The 13,092-nt window shown below is 45.2% G+C and overlaps 1 protein-coding gene across 1 annotated transcript in view; it reads left to right on the top strand.

Moving 5' to 3' along the window:
• The first annotated feature begins 2,639 nt into the window (after positions 1-2,639).
• The window catches only part of LOC135365908 (venom metalloproteinase antarease TserMP_A-like), a 63,720-nt gene continuing 53,267 nt past the window's right edge, over positions 2,640-13,092 (top strand). The window contains exon 1 of the mRNA XM_064598576.1: positions 2,640-2,687. The gene's annotated coding sequence lies outside the window, so the exon portion shown is untranslated. The remainder of the gene's footprint in view (positions 2,688-13,092) is intronic.

The following is a 13,092-nucleotide window of genomic DNA, read 5'->3' as shown; positions in this document are numbered from 1 at the left end:
GTGCTGTGCAAGATTACTGGCCTATGACTTCAAAGTTCAGTACTACAAAGGAACGGAAAATGTTGTTGCGGATGCATTATCTCGCCTTCCGATGAACGACTAGACTCCTACACAGTTCGAGGAAGAAATTGTATCAGTTGTGACAGGTCCCATCAGTCGAGAAATACTGCAGGAGAAGGTAACAGAGGAGTCAACGCTTCAAATAATCAAGAAGTACGTCGCAGACGGTTGGCCGTCTAAGCAGTGCTTGGAAGAACAAGATATTCTGTACTTCCACGTAAGAGAAGAACTGTCCTGCATTGAAGACATACTTCTCCGGGAAGACTGAATAGTCGTACCAACAGCACTTACCGAAGCCATAGTACAAAATGGTCATGAGTCTCATCCAGGCATAGTGAAAACAAAACAAAGATTACGAGACATCTTTTGGTGACCTCGCATGGATGCGCAATGGAACGTGTGGTACGTAGTTGTGGAATCTGCAAAGCCGCGGATAAAACCGCCAAACCGCGAACCCAACCGCTTACTTCCGTACCATTTCCAAGTATGCCGTGGGAGAAGCTTGCAATAGCCCAGTAAACCAGAAATATCCCAGGGACGTCCCAGAAAAGTCACGCACCTCCCCTATGGACGTTATTTGGACGTCCACAATGTGACGTTGAAAATCGTCCGACATTGTATCTCCCAGGGACATCTGCAGGATGTAAAAACAATTGCCCCACCGCGTTGCATTTTGCGCACATATCTGGGACACGTGACGCTTACTGGAGTGACGTAAGCAAAGCGAGAAACATTTTGGGTTTAGACCTTTATTTGCAGAGTAATCACATCATGAAAGATAGTTTGAATTAAAAACACAATGTTTATGAGAAAGGGACGCCAAAAGTATCCACGGTTATGCTTCGGCGTTGTTGGCACACGAACTAATTAGTTCCCAAAACGTCTTCACCGTTACAATCGTAGTTCACCGCGCTGTACACTTACTGAACTTACTCCTACAACTCTCATTTCAGTATATGCTCCATCCAGTACGCCAAAAGAGGCCACCACAGGCCTCCGTAGGTAGTGCTCACTCGATATCACATATTTGTGTATGTGGAAGTGCAAGCGGTATCCCATAACAACAATGTGATACGCAAGGTCACGTGGCATTGCCGATAAGTGCTGTATCCATAGCTATATACAGCGGTTGCATACCGTTCTCAAATAAAATATGTCGATTATTTATCCAAAACTATTTCTAAAACGTGGACAGATAACAAAAACTGAATAATAATGCATAATGCTCAGCATACAAGCTAATTTGATATGAAACGGTAAACGTCCCATTCACATCCAGATATCCAACGGAGACGTTCATAGGATGTCCCCCGGACTGCAAAATGAGGAAGAAAGTCTGTTCCCAGGAACGTCGCACGGACGTAAACGGGACGTTCACGAACATTCCTGGGACATCCAAATGTCAAATTCAGTTCTTCCCCAGGATATCCTTGGGACATATTTGGTTTACTGGGAGACATCACCGGGCCATTCGAGAAGGCATCGCCAGATTGCAGATTTGCGGTAACACTCGTGGACTATTACAGTAAGTGGCCAGAAGTATTCTTCTCCGCTTCTGTCACGTCAGCCACTATTATCACCTTTCTACAGCAAGTGTTCAGCAGAAAGGGATATCCACAAGAAATAGTCGCTGATAACGGGTCACAGTTCAACTCAAGTGAATTTGAGAACTTTCTGAAAGAGCGAGCAATTAAACATCTCTGCTCCTCTTTGTACTACCCGCAAGGAAACGGATTAGTGGAAAGGTTCAACCGCCCGTTCAAACAGTATGTCCAACTGGCATCTTTTGAACGGGAACCTCTGCGCACGGCTGTTACAGAGTACCTCGGCGTTCAGAACTATTCCCCATAACACCACTGGTCAGTCTCCAGCGAAACTACTACATGGAAAACAGCCACGGACGAGGCTAGATATTGTTGGAATTCCAACTCGTCAAGATCCAACAGAAACATTACAAGCGTTAAGAGAACACGTGGAGCAGAAACAACAGTATATGAAGAGGATCACAGACGAAAGACGTCGAGCAAAAACGACTACTTTTTGTCCTGGTGACCTCGTACGCATTCGAATTAAGCCACGTTTCAAAGCAGAACCAACGTACTCGAAGCCGGTCAAGATACTGAAACAGTGCGGGAAGCACTCATATCTTCTCCAAGGCAACAAGATGTGGAACGCCTCGAAGTTAATCCTCGCCAGACAAGTTGACAGCTCTGATAAGCACATCCGCAATGCAGACAAACCAACGGTAGGAGTGGAGCTCCGCATGAGCTCCCTGTGGCAACATCTGGACCCGTCAGAGAGCCAGCACAACGAACAACCGCAGGCATCTGGCACATCGGCACCACGAACACAAGCACCTGATCAGCAGCGACATGCACCACAGCGAGAAAAACGGAAGGCCCACGCCCAATCCCACACACCAAGACAGTTACGGCGATCTACCAGGAAGAAGGGTGGACCGAATCGTTTTCATTATTAACTGACTTTTTCTGGGTTTTTTTCGGAAGGGGGGGAATGTTGTGATATGAGATGGATGACGAGGAGGAAGAATAAAGGCATTGGGTTGTGAGCACGGACGCTCGAGCACGGTTCATTCTTCGGGACTGGGGGACACCACAGGTTGCAATGTAAGGAAGATCAGAAGCATTAAATTTTACTGTATTCGTGCCAAGCTCACATGTACTGAGAGCAAATTTGTAGCACTTAATTCTAGGAGGTGGTACATACGATAATTTCCGGCAACAGCCATAGAGTACGTCCCTCACCCGCTACTCGTACGCTTCGTAGATCCGCCACATAATTTGTGCTGGGATTTCTGTGCCTCCTGTTCGCTGCTGAGTTTTCAGGACACTGTGAAAGAGAAAAATAGGGTCATATGAAAATGTACATGACAGTTATCTTCCCAGGAGCAAACACAATAGATGGATAGAGGTGGGCACACTCAGTAAATTTGTTTCCGCGTTACACCGGCAGACATGCCATCAGCAGCGTGTAATGAGGAGAAACAATGTGAATGCTCCCGCCATTTTACCCCTAGCCTGTAGGAACGCTGAATTCCTACACGCAAATAGCAAAAATCTCGCGGATATATACAGGCTTCTCTTTTAACAATTACATATAACTATACAAAAAAAAAAGACTATGAGAGCAGGGGATCACTCTGGTCTACGCTTCGCAAAATAAACTTTGAGAATAAACTCCTCAAAATGAATCACTAAAAAATACACGGTGTAAAGGTAAAGCCGTAAAAACCAACTTTTGCGATATAAAACTTTCAGATTCAAACTTTGAAAATAAATCGTCTCTGATTGATCGACAGGCACGGCAGTCCAAGAACAGGAAAGGCTTTTGGCTCCCGCGTCTGAAAATCCCCTGCAGGGTGTGGTTTTTTGCGGTGGGCTGAGAAAGAGAGTATACCGACTCTGAGCGAATCGCTTGCTGTATTTTTCGCCGGCTATCAGGATTAGGTTGACATTGCGGTTAGAGCTTTGTTCTGCTGCATGCCTGTCAAATTTCAGAATGTCGAAGTTTGAATTCCTGTCGATGTCCCCATATAAGTTCCCGCCTGTCATATTCTGAGCATTGTCGCGGACAGCTTTTACCGTCACAGCACGGCACATCGCCATTCTCCTACAGGGCTACAGGGCTGCCTTGGTTGTTGTGAAATTGGCACCTTGTGGATGTGTTGTGTTTGTCCTTCTGTGTGAGTTCCGCCCTCAGAACCGTAGAATCGCGAAAACGGAACATGCCTCTGTACTTTCTTGCGTGTATCATGCCGCCGAAGTGGTCAGCATAAGCAATGTTTTTCATTGACAGCCTATGTGCTGATAAATGCAGGAAACTGGTACAGTTAACACAAGTCTGGCGACACTTTCGAAATGCCTTTCTGCAAATAAGCTGCATACTATTGTGAAGAAACAGTTGTTTGTTCGTTTATAAAGAAAAAAAAAACTATTTTCCTTCTGATGAACAACTTAAGTCAGCAGAGGTTTCTTCATTTTCATTAACCAGGAGACAGTAATGTCGATGTGTAACGCAATAAGATTATAACTTCAGGAACATACACATTGGTTCACGCACCGCAACAACTATTTGCCATGGAAAAGCTGTAAGATATGTATGTATAGTTATATGTATCTATACTACTTCAAGCACTTTGTTCTCACCGGTCTTTGAATACACTGGAGCCTCAGAATGCCATTTCCAAGGCCTCAAAAAACATGGAAATTTATTGTAAACTTTGTCCAAAGCGTGTTCCGTTCTTGAGTCCTCACCACGTCGTCATCAGATTCATTCTCGTTCTATATGCGTTTCGGGAACGCAGACCCATGCTTTTCTTCTAACACCGGACAAAGCAAGCGCAGAAATGACTTATGTGGATGTCAGAAGGAAGCTCGTAATACACAACACTTTTTCATGTTTGGGCGTGGTTTGGGTATGATGCGCCCCCATTGTTAAAAAAAAACAAATGATGCGAAAAAAGTTGACATTCATGCACACCCAAAAAAATGCGCACAATTTTTTTTTTCCCAGTGAAATATAAGAGAATCAGGTCACCTCTGGCTGGTTTTGGCTGAAATGGCCCAGATTGACAGTTACACAAGCAAACGTATGTCGACTTTGAAAAGGTTCAAGAAAACATATTTTAAAATGCCTCACTATGAGTATTCTGTTACGGGCTTCCTAAAAGGGACTCTGACCAGAAACTGTGGGCGCTCTTTCATACTTGCAGTCGATAAAGCACCCAACAAGGACTTTCTATGCGAAAAATTCATGCATAAAACCCCACGGTTTCTCTAAACCCGAATTTTAAGGATTCAACTTCATCCGAGGGCAGCACCAAACCTAGAGTCAAACTGAGAAAACATACATTTATATAGAATATCCATCTCGGCCCACCATCAAGATGACGTCGACACGAGGGCCACTGGCAGCACCCCCAATTGGCTCAAACGCCTCCCGTGGTGACCCTGTCCATATATGTTAATATGTTTTTCTTACAGAGCCTCACAAGAAAAATATACCCTGCATTTAACACCTGCCCAGTAGGTTCTACGATTTTCTTTTCAATCCATGCACGGCGTTCCATATGGTTCCGTATCCGTTCAGCTATCACGGTTGCCATATTGCTTGCGAACTGCAAACTTGTGTGATTCGCAGCTCATTTTGCTTTTTTCGGGTCATTGGGTTGGTTTTGGAGTTATTCGCCATATTGTGGACGTTTCACCGATCATTGGGGTGTACTGTTCTTGATCTGCTGCGAAGCAACGAATCGCAACGGCAGTCGCTCAGCTGTGTCTGCTGCATCTCAAAGGGACATGATGATGCATCGGGACCTGATGATGTACTGCAAATGCTGAAGTTGATTTCTTTGAACCTTCATCTAAAGAAACCAAGTGTGTTTTTGTGTGGTTCTGACTGAAAAGTAGTTTCAACAAGGTTAGCGCATTTATTTTTCAGTTCCAAGTCTACGCACTGAAAACTGTAAGTGCATCCGATCATTCTCGTAGTTGTTGTGTAACGCGTATGCTTTCTTACGCATTCCACAGAGCCCTCCACTTCTTCAACCCAGTTATCTTTATGTGATCCTTCTGACGGCTCCTTACTAGGCTATGCCACTCTGAAGCATGAGATCACGAAGCGTCGTGGTGGCTGCACCTCTGCTTTCGAAAGAGGAAACAGTCATTCCACACTGTAGTTTCTGGCTTTGTATCGAGTCTGACAAATCCGACATACTTGGACTGCCTTTTTCAAAAAAGTTTGAAATGTAAGTATGTGTATATTGGTTTCACATATCTCCACAGCATATTGTGTGAATATCGCTGTACTCTTGATGCTATAGCATATCCAGCGTACATTATTATTGACCACCAAGTGTGGAAAACTCGACACCAGCCACAGAATGCCAACAATTGTTTCTGCCTTTTCTTCAATATCTTATTTTTATCGTATCATGTTTTTCTTTATATCACAATTTACCAATCTACCAAGCATATCATTTTAGTATAATCGTCTGATTTTTAACTAGTCACAGTTTTACCATGGTTTTGGCGCACTATGACCTGAGTTGCTTATGCGCCATTAAAATTGAATCATCATCATCATCTTCAACTGCCATTATGCAATTGAAGTGCCAAGTCTCAGTTGGATACAATTATATGGCGAGATATATTTTTGCTTTCATTCTGGAATTGCTCATTTCAGAAGAATAGTGACTGTGAATTTTGTTTTCGCTTTCAGAAACGTTAAGATTGCTAAAACCAAGCACTTTTCTTTCAGAGCATCCCTTATGCACCTGCATTTCGGTTACAATCTGTATTACAAGAACGACAGACCACTCAACAGCGATGAACATTTGAAAGTGAAAGTGCAGGAACGAAGGCACGTTAATCTGTGTGAAAGGTGCTTTCTATGTGTCTGAGTCGAGGACATAGGTCTCAAGCTAATTGCTGTCTTCTGTGAGCAGCAGCAGCATCGTCATCACCGCCGCCGTCCAATCATCGTCTTCATCGTGGCATTGCCCATCCACAAAAGTGATGGGCGCGAGAGAGGCCACGAGAGTTCATCGGCCAGCGTCGACGCATCACAATTTAATGAACTCTTTAATTTGGCCCTATACCAACCTAAAGCATTAATAAAAGTCTTAGCAACATGCCTGCTGATCCGTACCTTTATTCAACATCTGTCGTGGCCAAATGGGGACGTCATCTGGACCGCCACTTCGTCATCACCGCCTTTGTCATCACCAGCGGGATCACGCCGTCTTCCCATTTTCGTGCCTGACACTTCAGAAGAAGTGACAACTATACTCCGTCTATCTACTAACCAGCTAAAGTTTTTAGGGTCCCCTGTAAACTAATGAAGCACATCATATTTATTTATTATTCCAAAACCCAAGGGACCACTAGGGGTCATTACATGGGTAAACGATACAGCAAAACCTAACAACAGCCCTTGCACACTATTAGTTTAGAAGGAGAACAAACAAGAATAATAACAATAGTAATTCAAAGCAATAACGATAATACACTGGCCACAGTAGACTGGCAAAGCAACCTATGTGACAACAAAGTTATTAATGAAACAAATGGGAGAGTAAATGCGTGCGGAAGGTTAGGGGATCTGCGATGTCAACAATGTTCTGTGGGAGTGAGTTCCACTCGGTTTCGACGAGAGGTATGAACGAGTGTCTGAAGGACTTGGGACGAGAAATAGTACGTGATATTTTCTGACTGTCATCGGTGCGATGAGAAATATACCGGGCCCGAATGATGTATAGCTGACTCAGGGATGTAGCGTAGAAGAACTTATGAAATAGGCATATCCGAATGTACTTCCCCCTTAATGTCCAAGTGGGAAGACCTAGATTAAGTTTCGTTAAGGACGCACTTGATTGAATGGAATAGTCCGATAGGATGAAACGGATGCACCGGTTCTGGACTGACTCAACAAGTGTTTCCAAATCCGACTGATGGGTATCCCATATCGAGGCTGCGTACTCCAACTGAGGTCGGACGTGAATGTTATACGCGATTATTTTAACATTTGTGGGCGCTTGTCTTACGTTACGTCGAAGGAAAGCAAGTGAGCAATCGTCCCTCTTACAGATGGCTAAGATATGGTCCTTCCATGAAAGGTTAGATGAAAAGGTAAGGCCCAGGCACTTGCATGATGCGGAAGGGAAGAGAAAATGATTGGGGATAGGGTAGGCAAAAGTTACAAGTTGTGAGGAACGCCTCAAACAAAGAAATACGCACTTCGGCAAGCTGAGTTCCATCTGCCAAACTCTGAACCATTCACCAATTAAGTTACGATCGCGTTGTAATATGATTTGATTTGATGTACTCGATATTGCTGGATACACCACACAGTCATCTGCGAAAAGCCGAACTTTTGAGGTGATGTTGGTGAGCAGGTCGTTAATGTATATGAGAAATAATAACGGGCCGAGAACGGTGACCTGGGGGGCGCCCAACGTGACAGAACAGAAGGATCATAAGGTACCGTTAACTATATCGTGGCTTGTTTATGCTGGGATAGGAACTGTTCGATCCAAGTTGAGAGAGATGGGAGAAGGTCTAAACCAGATAATTTATGAAGGAGACCCCTGTGAGATACGCTATCGAACGCCTTTTTGAGGTCGAGGTCTGTCGCCACCCCGTTATCCAGGACAGTTTCTAGATCATGAGCGAAGCTGGGAAGTTGAGTCTCACAAGAGCATTTCTTACGGAAGCCATGTTGGTGCTGATAAAAGAAAGAATGGCCTTCCAAGAATGAAGAAAGATTAGAATAGATTTTGTGTTCAAGAATTTTGGAAGGAACACCAGTCAAAGCAATGGGTCTGTAGTTCAATGGTACACTACGGTCCCCTCCTTTAAAAATCGGGACAACTCTCCCCAAGCGCGAGTCCAGAGGGATGATGCCGGATAAGAGAGATTCCGAAAAGATAACTGCCAGAAACTCGGTAGATATCTATTTTGTACTTTTGAGTATTTTGGGGGTTATACCGTCAAATACAGAAGCCGAAGATATTCTGAGACCGTCAATCATCCTAGCGATCCCGTTTGATGGGATTGGGATTTCGTTCATTGGCGGTATGATAGTTCCTTGAACGGGACGATTTTCACTGATATTACTCGAAGGCACAGTTGCGAAACTTTCGTTAAAGGTTTCACAGATGGCATTCTCCGGATTATCCGGCATTAAACGGATCTCGTTTAATTGATAGGCTGAACCACGATGCCGATGGATTGTGTAATATAGTGATCGATGGTACATGAGCAGTCACCAGGGCATTCAGTAGCTCCTTGAAGACTGACCAGCTTTACTCCGCTGTTCGGCGCATAGACCGTTCAGGGAATTCCGTTAAACACGAGGCCAATGTAACGTTAATGACGTCATGTACAACTTGATGAGCCTCCTTTTTTTTAGTTGGTGGATGTTCAAACTGCATTTCTGCACAAACAGTAAGATGGTCACTAACAGGACACGGCGACGTAAATACGGCATCGAAAAGTTCTGGGTCAGTCGTCAGAATAAGATCCAGAGAATTAAACGACAACGAGGATTAAAGGACAAAAAGTGGAGCATAAATCAAGGATGCCACACTCTTCGTGACAAGAAGAGTGCAGAGAGGACCAGTCGATACCCGGGTAGTTAAAGTCGCCAACCAGCACAATCTTGGAGTATCGCTGGGTGACCACGTCTAGAGCAATGTGCAAGAAGGAACAAACATTTACAAGCTTTGGTGGCCGATAGCAAAGACCAATTAATAAACGTGAAAAGCGGCCTTGAACGCAAACCCACAGCAGTTCAAGATCAAGTGAAATGTTCACAATATGAGAGTATAAACAGTCTCTAACTGCCAGGATACCCCCTCCTCACCGGGAAATGCGATCGTTTCTGTAAAATACAAAGCCGGGAACATTCGAAAGAGAGTTCATTGTCCGTTACATCAGGGGTTAAACACGTTTCGCACAAAGCCAAGATATTGCTTTGAGATGACATGATTTCATGACACAAGCTATCTCGCTTTGGGATAAGACTCCTGACTTTAGAGACTAGAAATGATAACTTCGTGCGTTCCCTGGACCTAGTCGAGTAGTGCTATCTTTGCGCTTCCTTGACTTGGGATAATGTCGGGTCGTACTTGTAGGATTTCTCATTTCTAATCAATTTATCACACTGCAGTTTGAAGGGGTACTTTTGGGACCTAGCGAAGTAGGTGTTTCCACAACGAGCGAACCGCTGCAGAGAAATCTTCAGAAACACAAACTTTGCGGCGAGTTGCTCCCGCACCGCCGACATGGCGTCACCAGTCATCCTCAGGTACCCGAGTATACGGCTGTAGATTAGGTACCACTGCGCCCACCTACAACGTTGTAAGCCCATTGGCCGATACTGTGTGCGCGCTCCGATTGGCCGACAACGTTTTGAAATCGCATTTCGTACGCGGGCATGCGCGCGCAGCGTCCCAGCGGTCGTTTCAGCATAGTTTCAAAACAGCACGTCTTGGCCGGCACGGCGTCCTCTTGTGTTCCGTGCTTCGGTGATGTCAATCGACAGAACAGTTTGTACAAATATGTTCGCGGGTTTATTCATGCGACAATGTGATTCTACGTGTGCGGTGCTGTTCTGGACACGACTAATATCCACCGAACAGTCTATCAACTCCAGAACTAGAATGTTTCGTGAGTTGGAGCGATTCGAGAGTGAAGAACACGTTCGTGCACCGTCTCATTTTGACACCTCGATTACGTGCCAAAGACAGGCTCTGCAAGCAGGGAAAGAAGATGCTCATCATAAAAGGGTACGCACTCATGAGATTGGCTCGGTATTAAGAATTGTACGGTGTGTCGTTGAACTCGCGAGTTTCATCCCCTTGCTAAACACGTCTGAACATTTCTAGTGACGAGGCGCAACCAAGGGGATGAAATTCGCGAGTTTCTTTGCGGACTAAGGATAGGCGCTGCAAGATTTGCGCGTCGTCAAACGTCATGAAACGTCCGATTTTTTTCGTCGATCTTGCGTCGCTTATGGGATTTTCAACCCTCACCCTCCCATTGGGTCCTGAGGCCGCTCCCTCGGTATGCGAATCCTGATTGGTCGATTTGAAATTACAAAGTTTCCATCGCGCGCTCAAGCTGTCGGCGGCGCCGGAGCAGCGCGGCGTAAAGTTTCAGAACATGGTGGGTGCAGCAGCTAGGGACGCAAGCAAAGCATCTGTGCCGGTACCACTTTGGATGGTTTTTAGTGTCCTTGCCTTAATATGTCGTCGATATTGACTCTGAAAAATTCGGGGCCTCTTGAATACCTAGTCAATTGCGTGATAGATAACTGGAAGGCAGGTCTGCTTCGCTTGCTTGGTGCAACAAATATTCAAGAAGTATCAATACTACGTTTTACCGCTAACCACTCGATGGCAGGTAATTCAGTTCCTATACTATTCTGCCGCTTAGCATATCATAGCACAACACCTGTGGCATACATGCAGCATTTCATTAAATAGAATTTTCGGTTTCACGTTTCTGGTTCCTATTCTGATCTTTCTTGCTCCGGTATAAGCACTCAACTCGTATCTACTTCGGAAAAGCATCTGCATGGATGAGCCACTCTGAGTGGTTGGAGCACTTTCATGTTTCGGCATACCGGCTGCACAAGTTCCTCTGTGACGGGTCGACCAGAGGCTTGCACAAGCTGCAAAGGGATATTGACACGTTCTCAATCTGGGATCTGTGAACGTGTGTGCCTGTGCAGTCCATAGACTGTTGTTCTACTGGGAAGTCTTCTATATCAGCTATCAGTGAATGTAAAGCTGCTTCCGCATGTCACTCGAACTTCAGAAACACTGTTCATGCATCGTTCATGTTTCGTGCCTATAGCAGACCGCATTTGGTGCAGCTATACCACACCGTATATTTGTGATTTGGAAATACCTATCCCGAAAAATAAAGCACTTTGCGTAACAGAAATAGCCTACTCTTCCGCGTTTCGTCATTGATTTCACTCGACGCGAACGAAAATCGACAACCTCCCAGAACCGCCAAAGTGGGGGGAGGGAGAGAACAGATGAGAAAGGGAAAGCCTCGATAGCGTCACACATAACCCAAGGAGAAAAAAAAAAAGAAAAGCAAAAGGCTACTCAACTGTCGTCCAACGATTGGCCCGACGCTCTAGGTCACGTGAGCTTTCCCCAACAATAGAATTATCCCATCCCCTCGTGGCGGAACTGACCATGGCTCACGCACTACACGCACCGAGCTGCAGTCGCACCGTGCTTCCACGTGACGAAGAACAGCGAATCAGCTTGCGGAGCGCATCCTGACTCCCTATTCTCCGTCATGTGCAGCCCTGTAGACGGACACTTTAGTCACCCCGCTATACAACGCCGACTTCTCTTCGAAATGGGGCCGTGAAATGCTAACGTATTAAAACATGACAGACATGAGTGTAGGATGTTACCAGCACGAAGAGCAATTAGGACCTATTCCACACAGCAGAATATGAGTGCGTCATATCACGTGATGCACTCGGGGGTACCCCGATATTCTAGCGACAGAGTGCGGGGCTCTTTTGCTGTTGTTTTATTTCCAACACATTGTTCAGTGTCTTATGTTGGCACTCACACGTGGTGAGAATACGCTGTGCAAGCAGGTCATGCTTCCACGCAGCTCCTCAGTTCTCCTCTTTTCCTCAGCCTGACATAACCAGGGGAATGAACGTGTACTATATTTCTACTGCTGGGAAAAACTCACGTGACCTCTGACGTCAGGCCAATCGTTGGGCCTCGGTAGAGTAGTTTTTTGCTTTGTTTTATTTTGTCTCCCTGGGTGACGGGTGACGTAAAGCGACGCTGCAGAGGCGTTCTTTTTCCATTTCCCCTCTGTTCTCTTCCCCGCTTTGGCGGTTCTGGATTTTCGTTCGCATCCAGTGAAATAAATAAAACGCGGAAGCGTTGGCTCTTTCTGTTGCACAAGGTGCTTTATTTTTCGAGATTGGTATTTCCAAATCACACATATGCAGTCTTCTGTATCTGCGCCAAACACAAACTTCACATGAACACTGTTTCTGAAGTTATATGCCAAAGCAACTTCGCATTCACTGTTAGCTGATATGTCTCACGTGGAAGATTTCACAGTAGATCAGTAAATTCAGTGCACAGGCAAACACATTAACAAATCCAGCATGACAGAAAACATGTCCATATCCCTTTGCTGCTTGTGTAGTGTCACATGTCAAGGCTGACCCGTCACAAAGGAACCTGTGCAGCTGCTAAGCCGAAAGATGATGTTCCAACCACTCAGAGTGGCATTCATTCTATTGCGTCCATGCAGATGCTTTTCTGAAGCAGATATGAGTTGAGCAGTACCTAGTTGATACCTGAGCAAGAAAGACCAGAACAAGGATCAGAAAACGTGAAAACTAAAAATTCTACCGGCCGAAATGTTGCGTATACGCCACAGGTGCGGTGCTGTGCTATGCTACGCTAAGCGGCAGAATGGAATAGGAACTGACTTACCTGCCATCGAGTGG

Source organism: Ornithodoros turicata, chromosome 8 (assembly GCF_037126465.1).
Source record: "Ornithodoros turicata isolate Travis chromosome 8, ASM3712646v1, whole genome shotgun sequence".
In the NCBI taxonomy this organism is placed as follows: domain Eukaryota; kingdom Metazoa; phylum Arthropoda; class Arachnida; order Ixodida; family Argasidae; genus Ornithodoros; species Ornithodoros turicata.
Note: the sequence above shows the minus strand (reverse complement) of the source record. Positions and strands in the feature narration are given on the sequence as shown.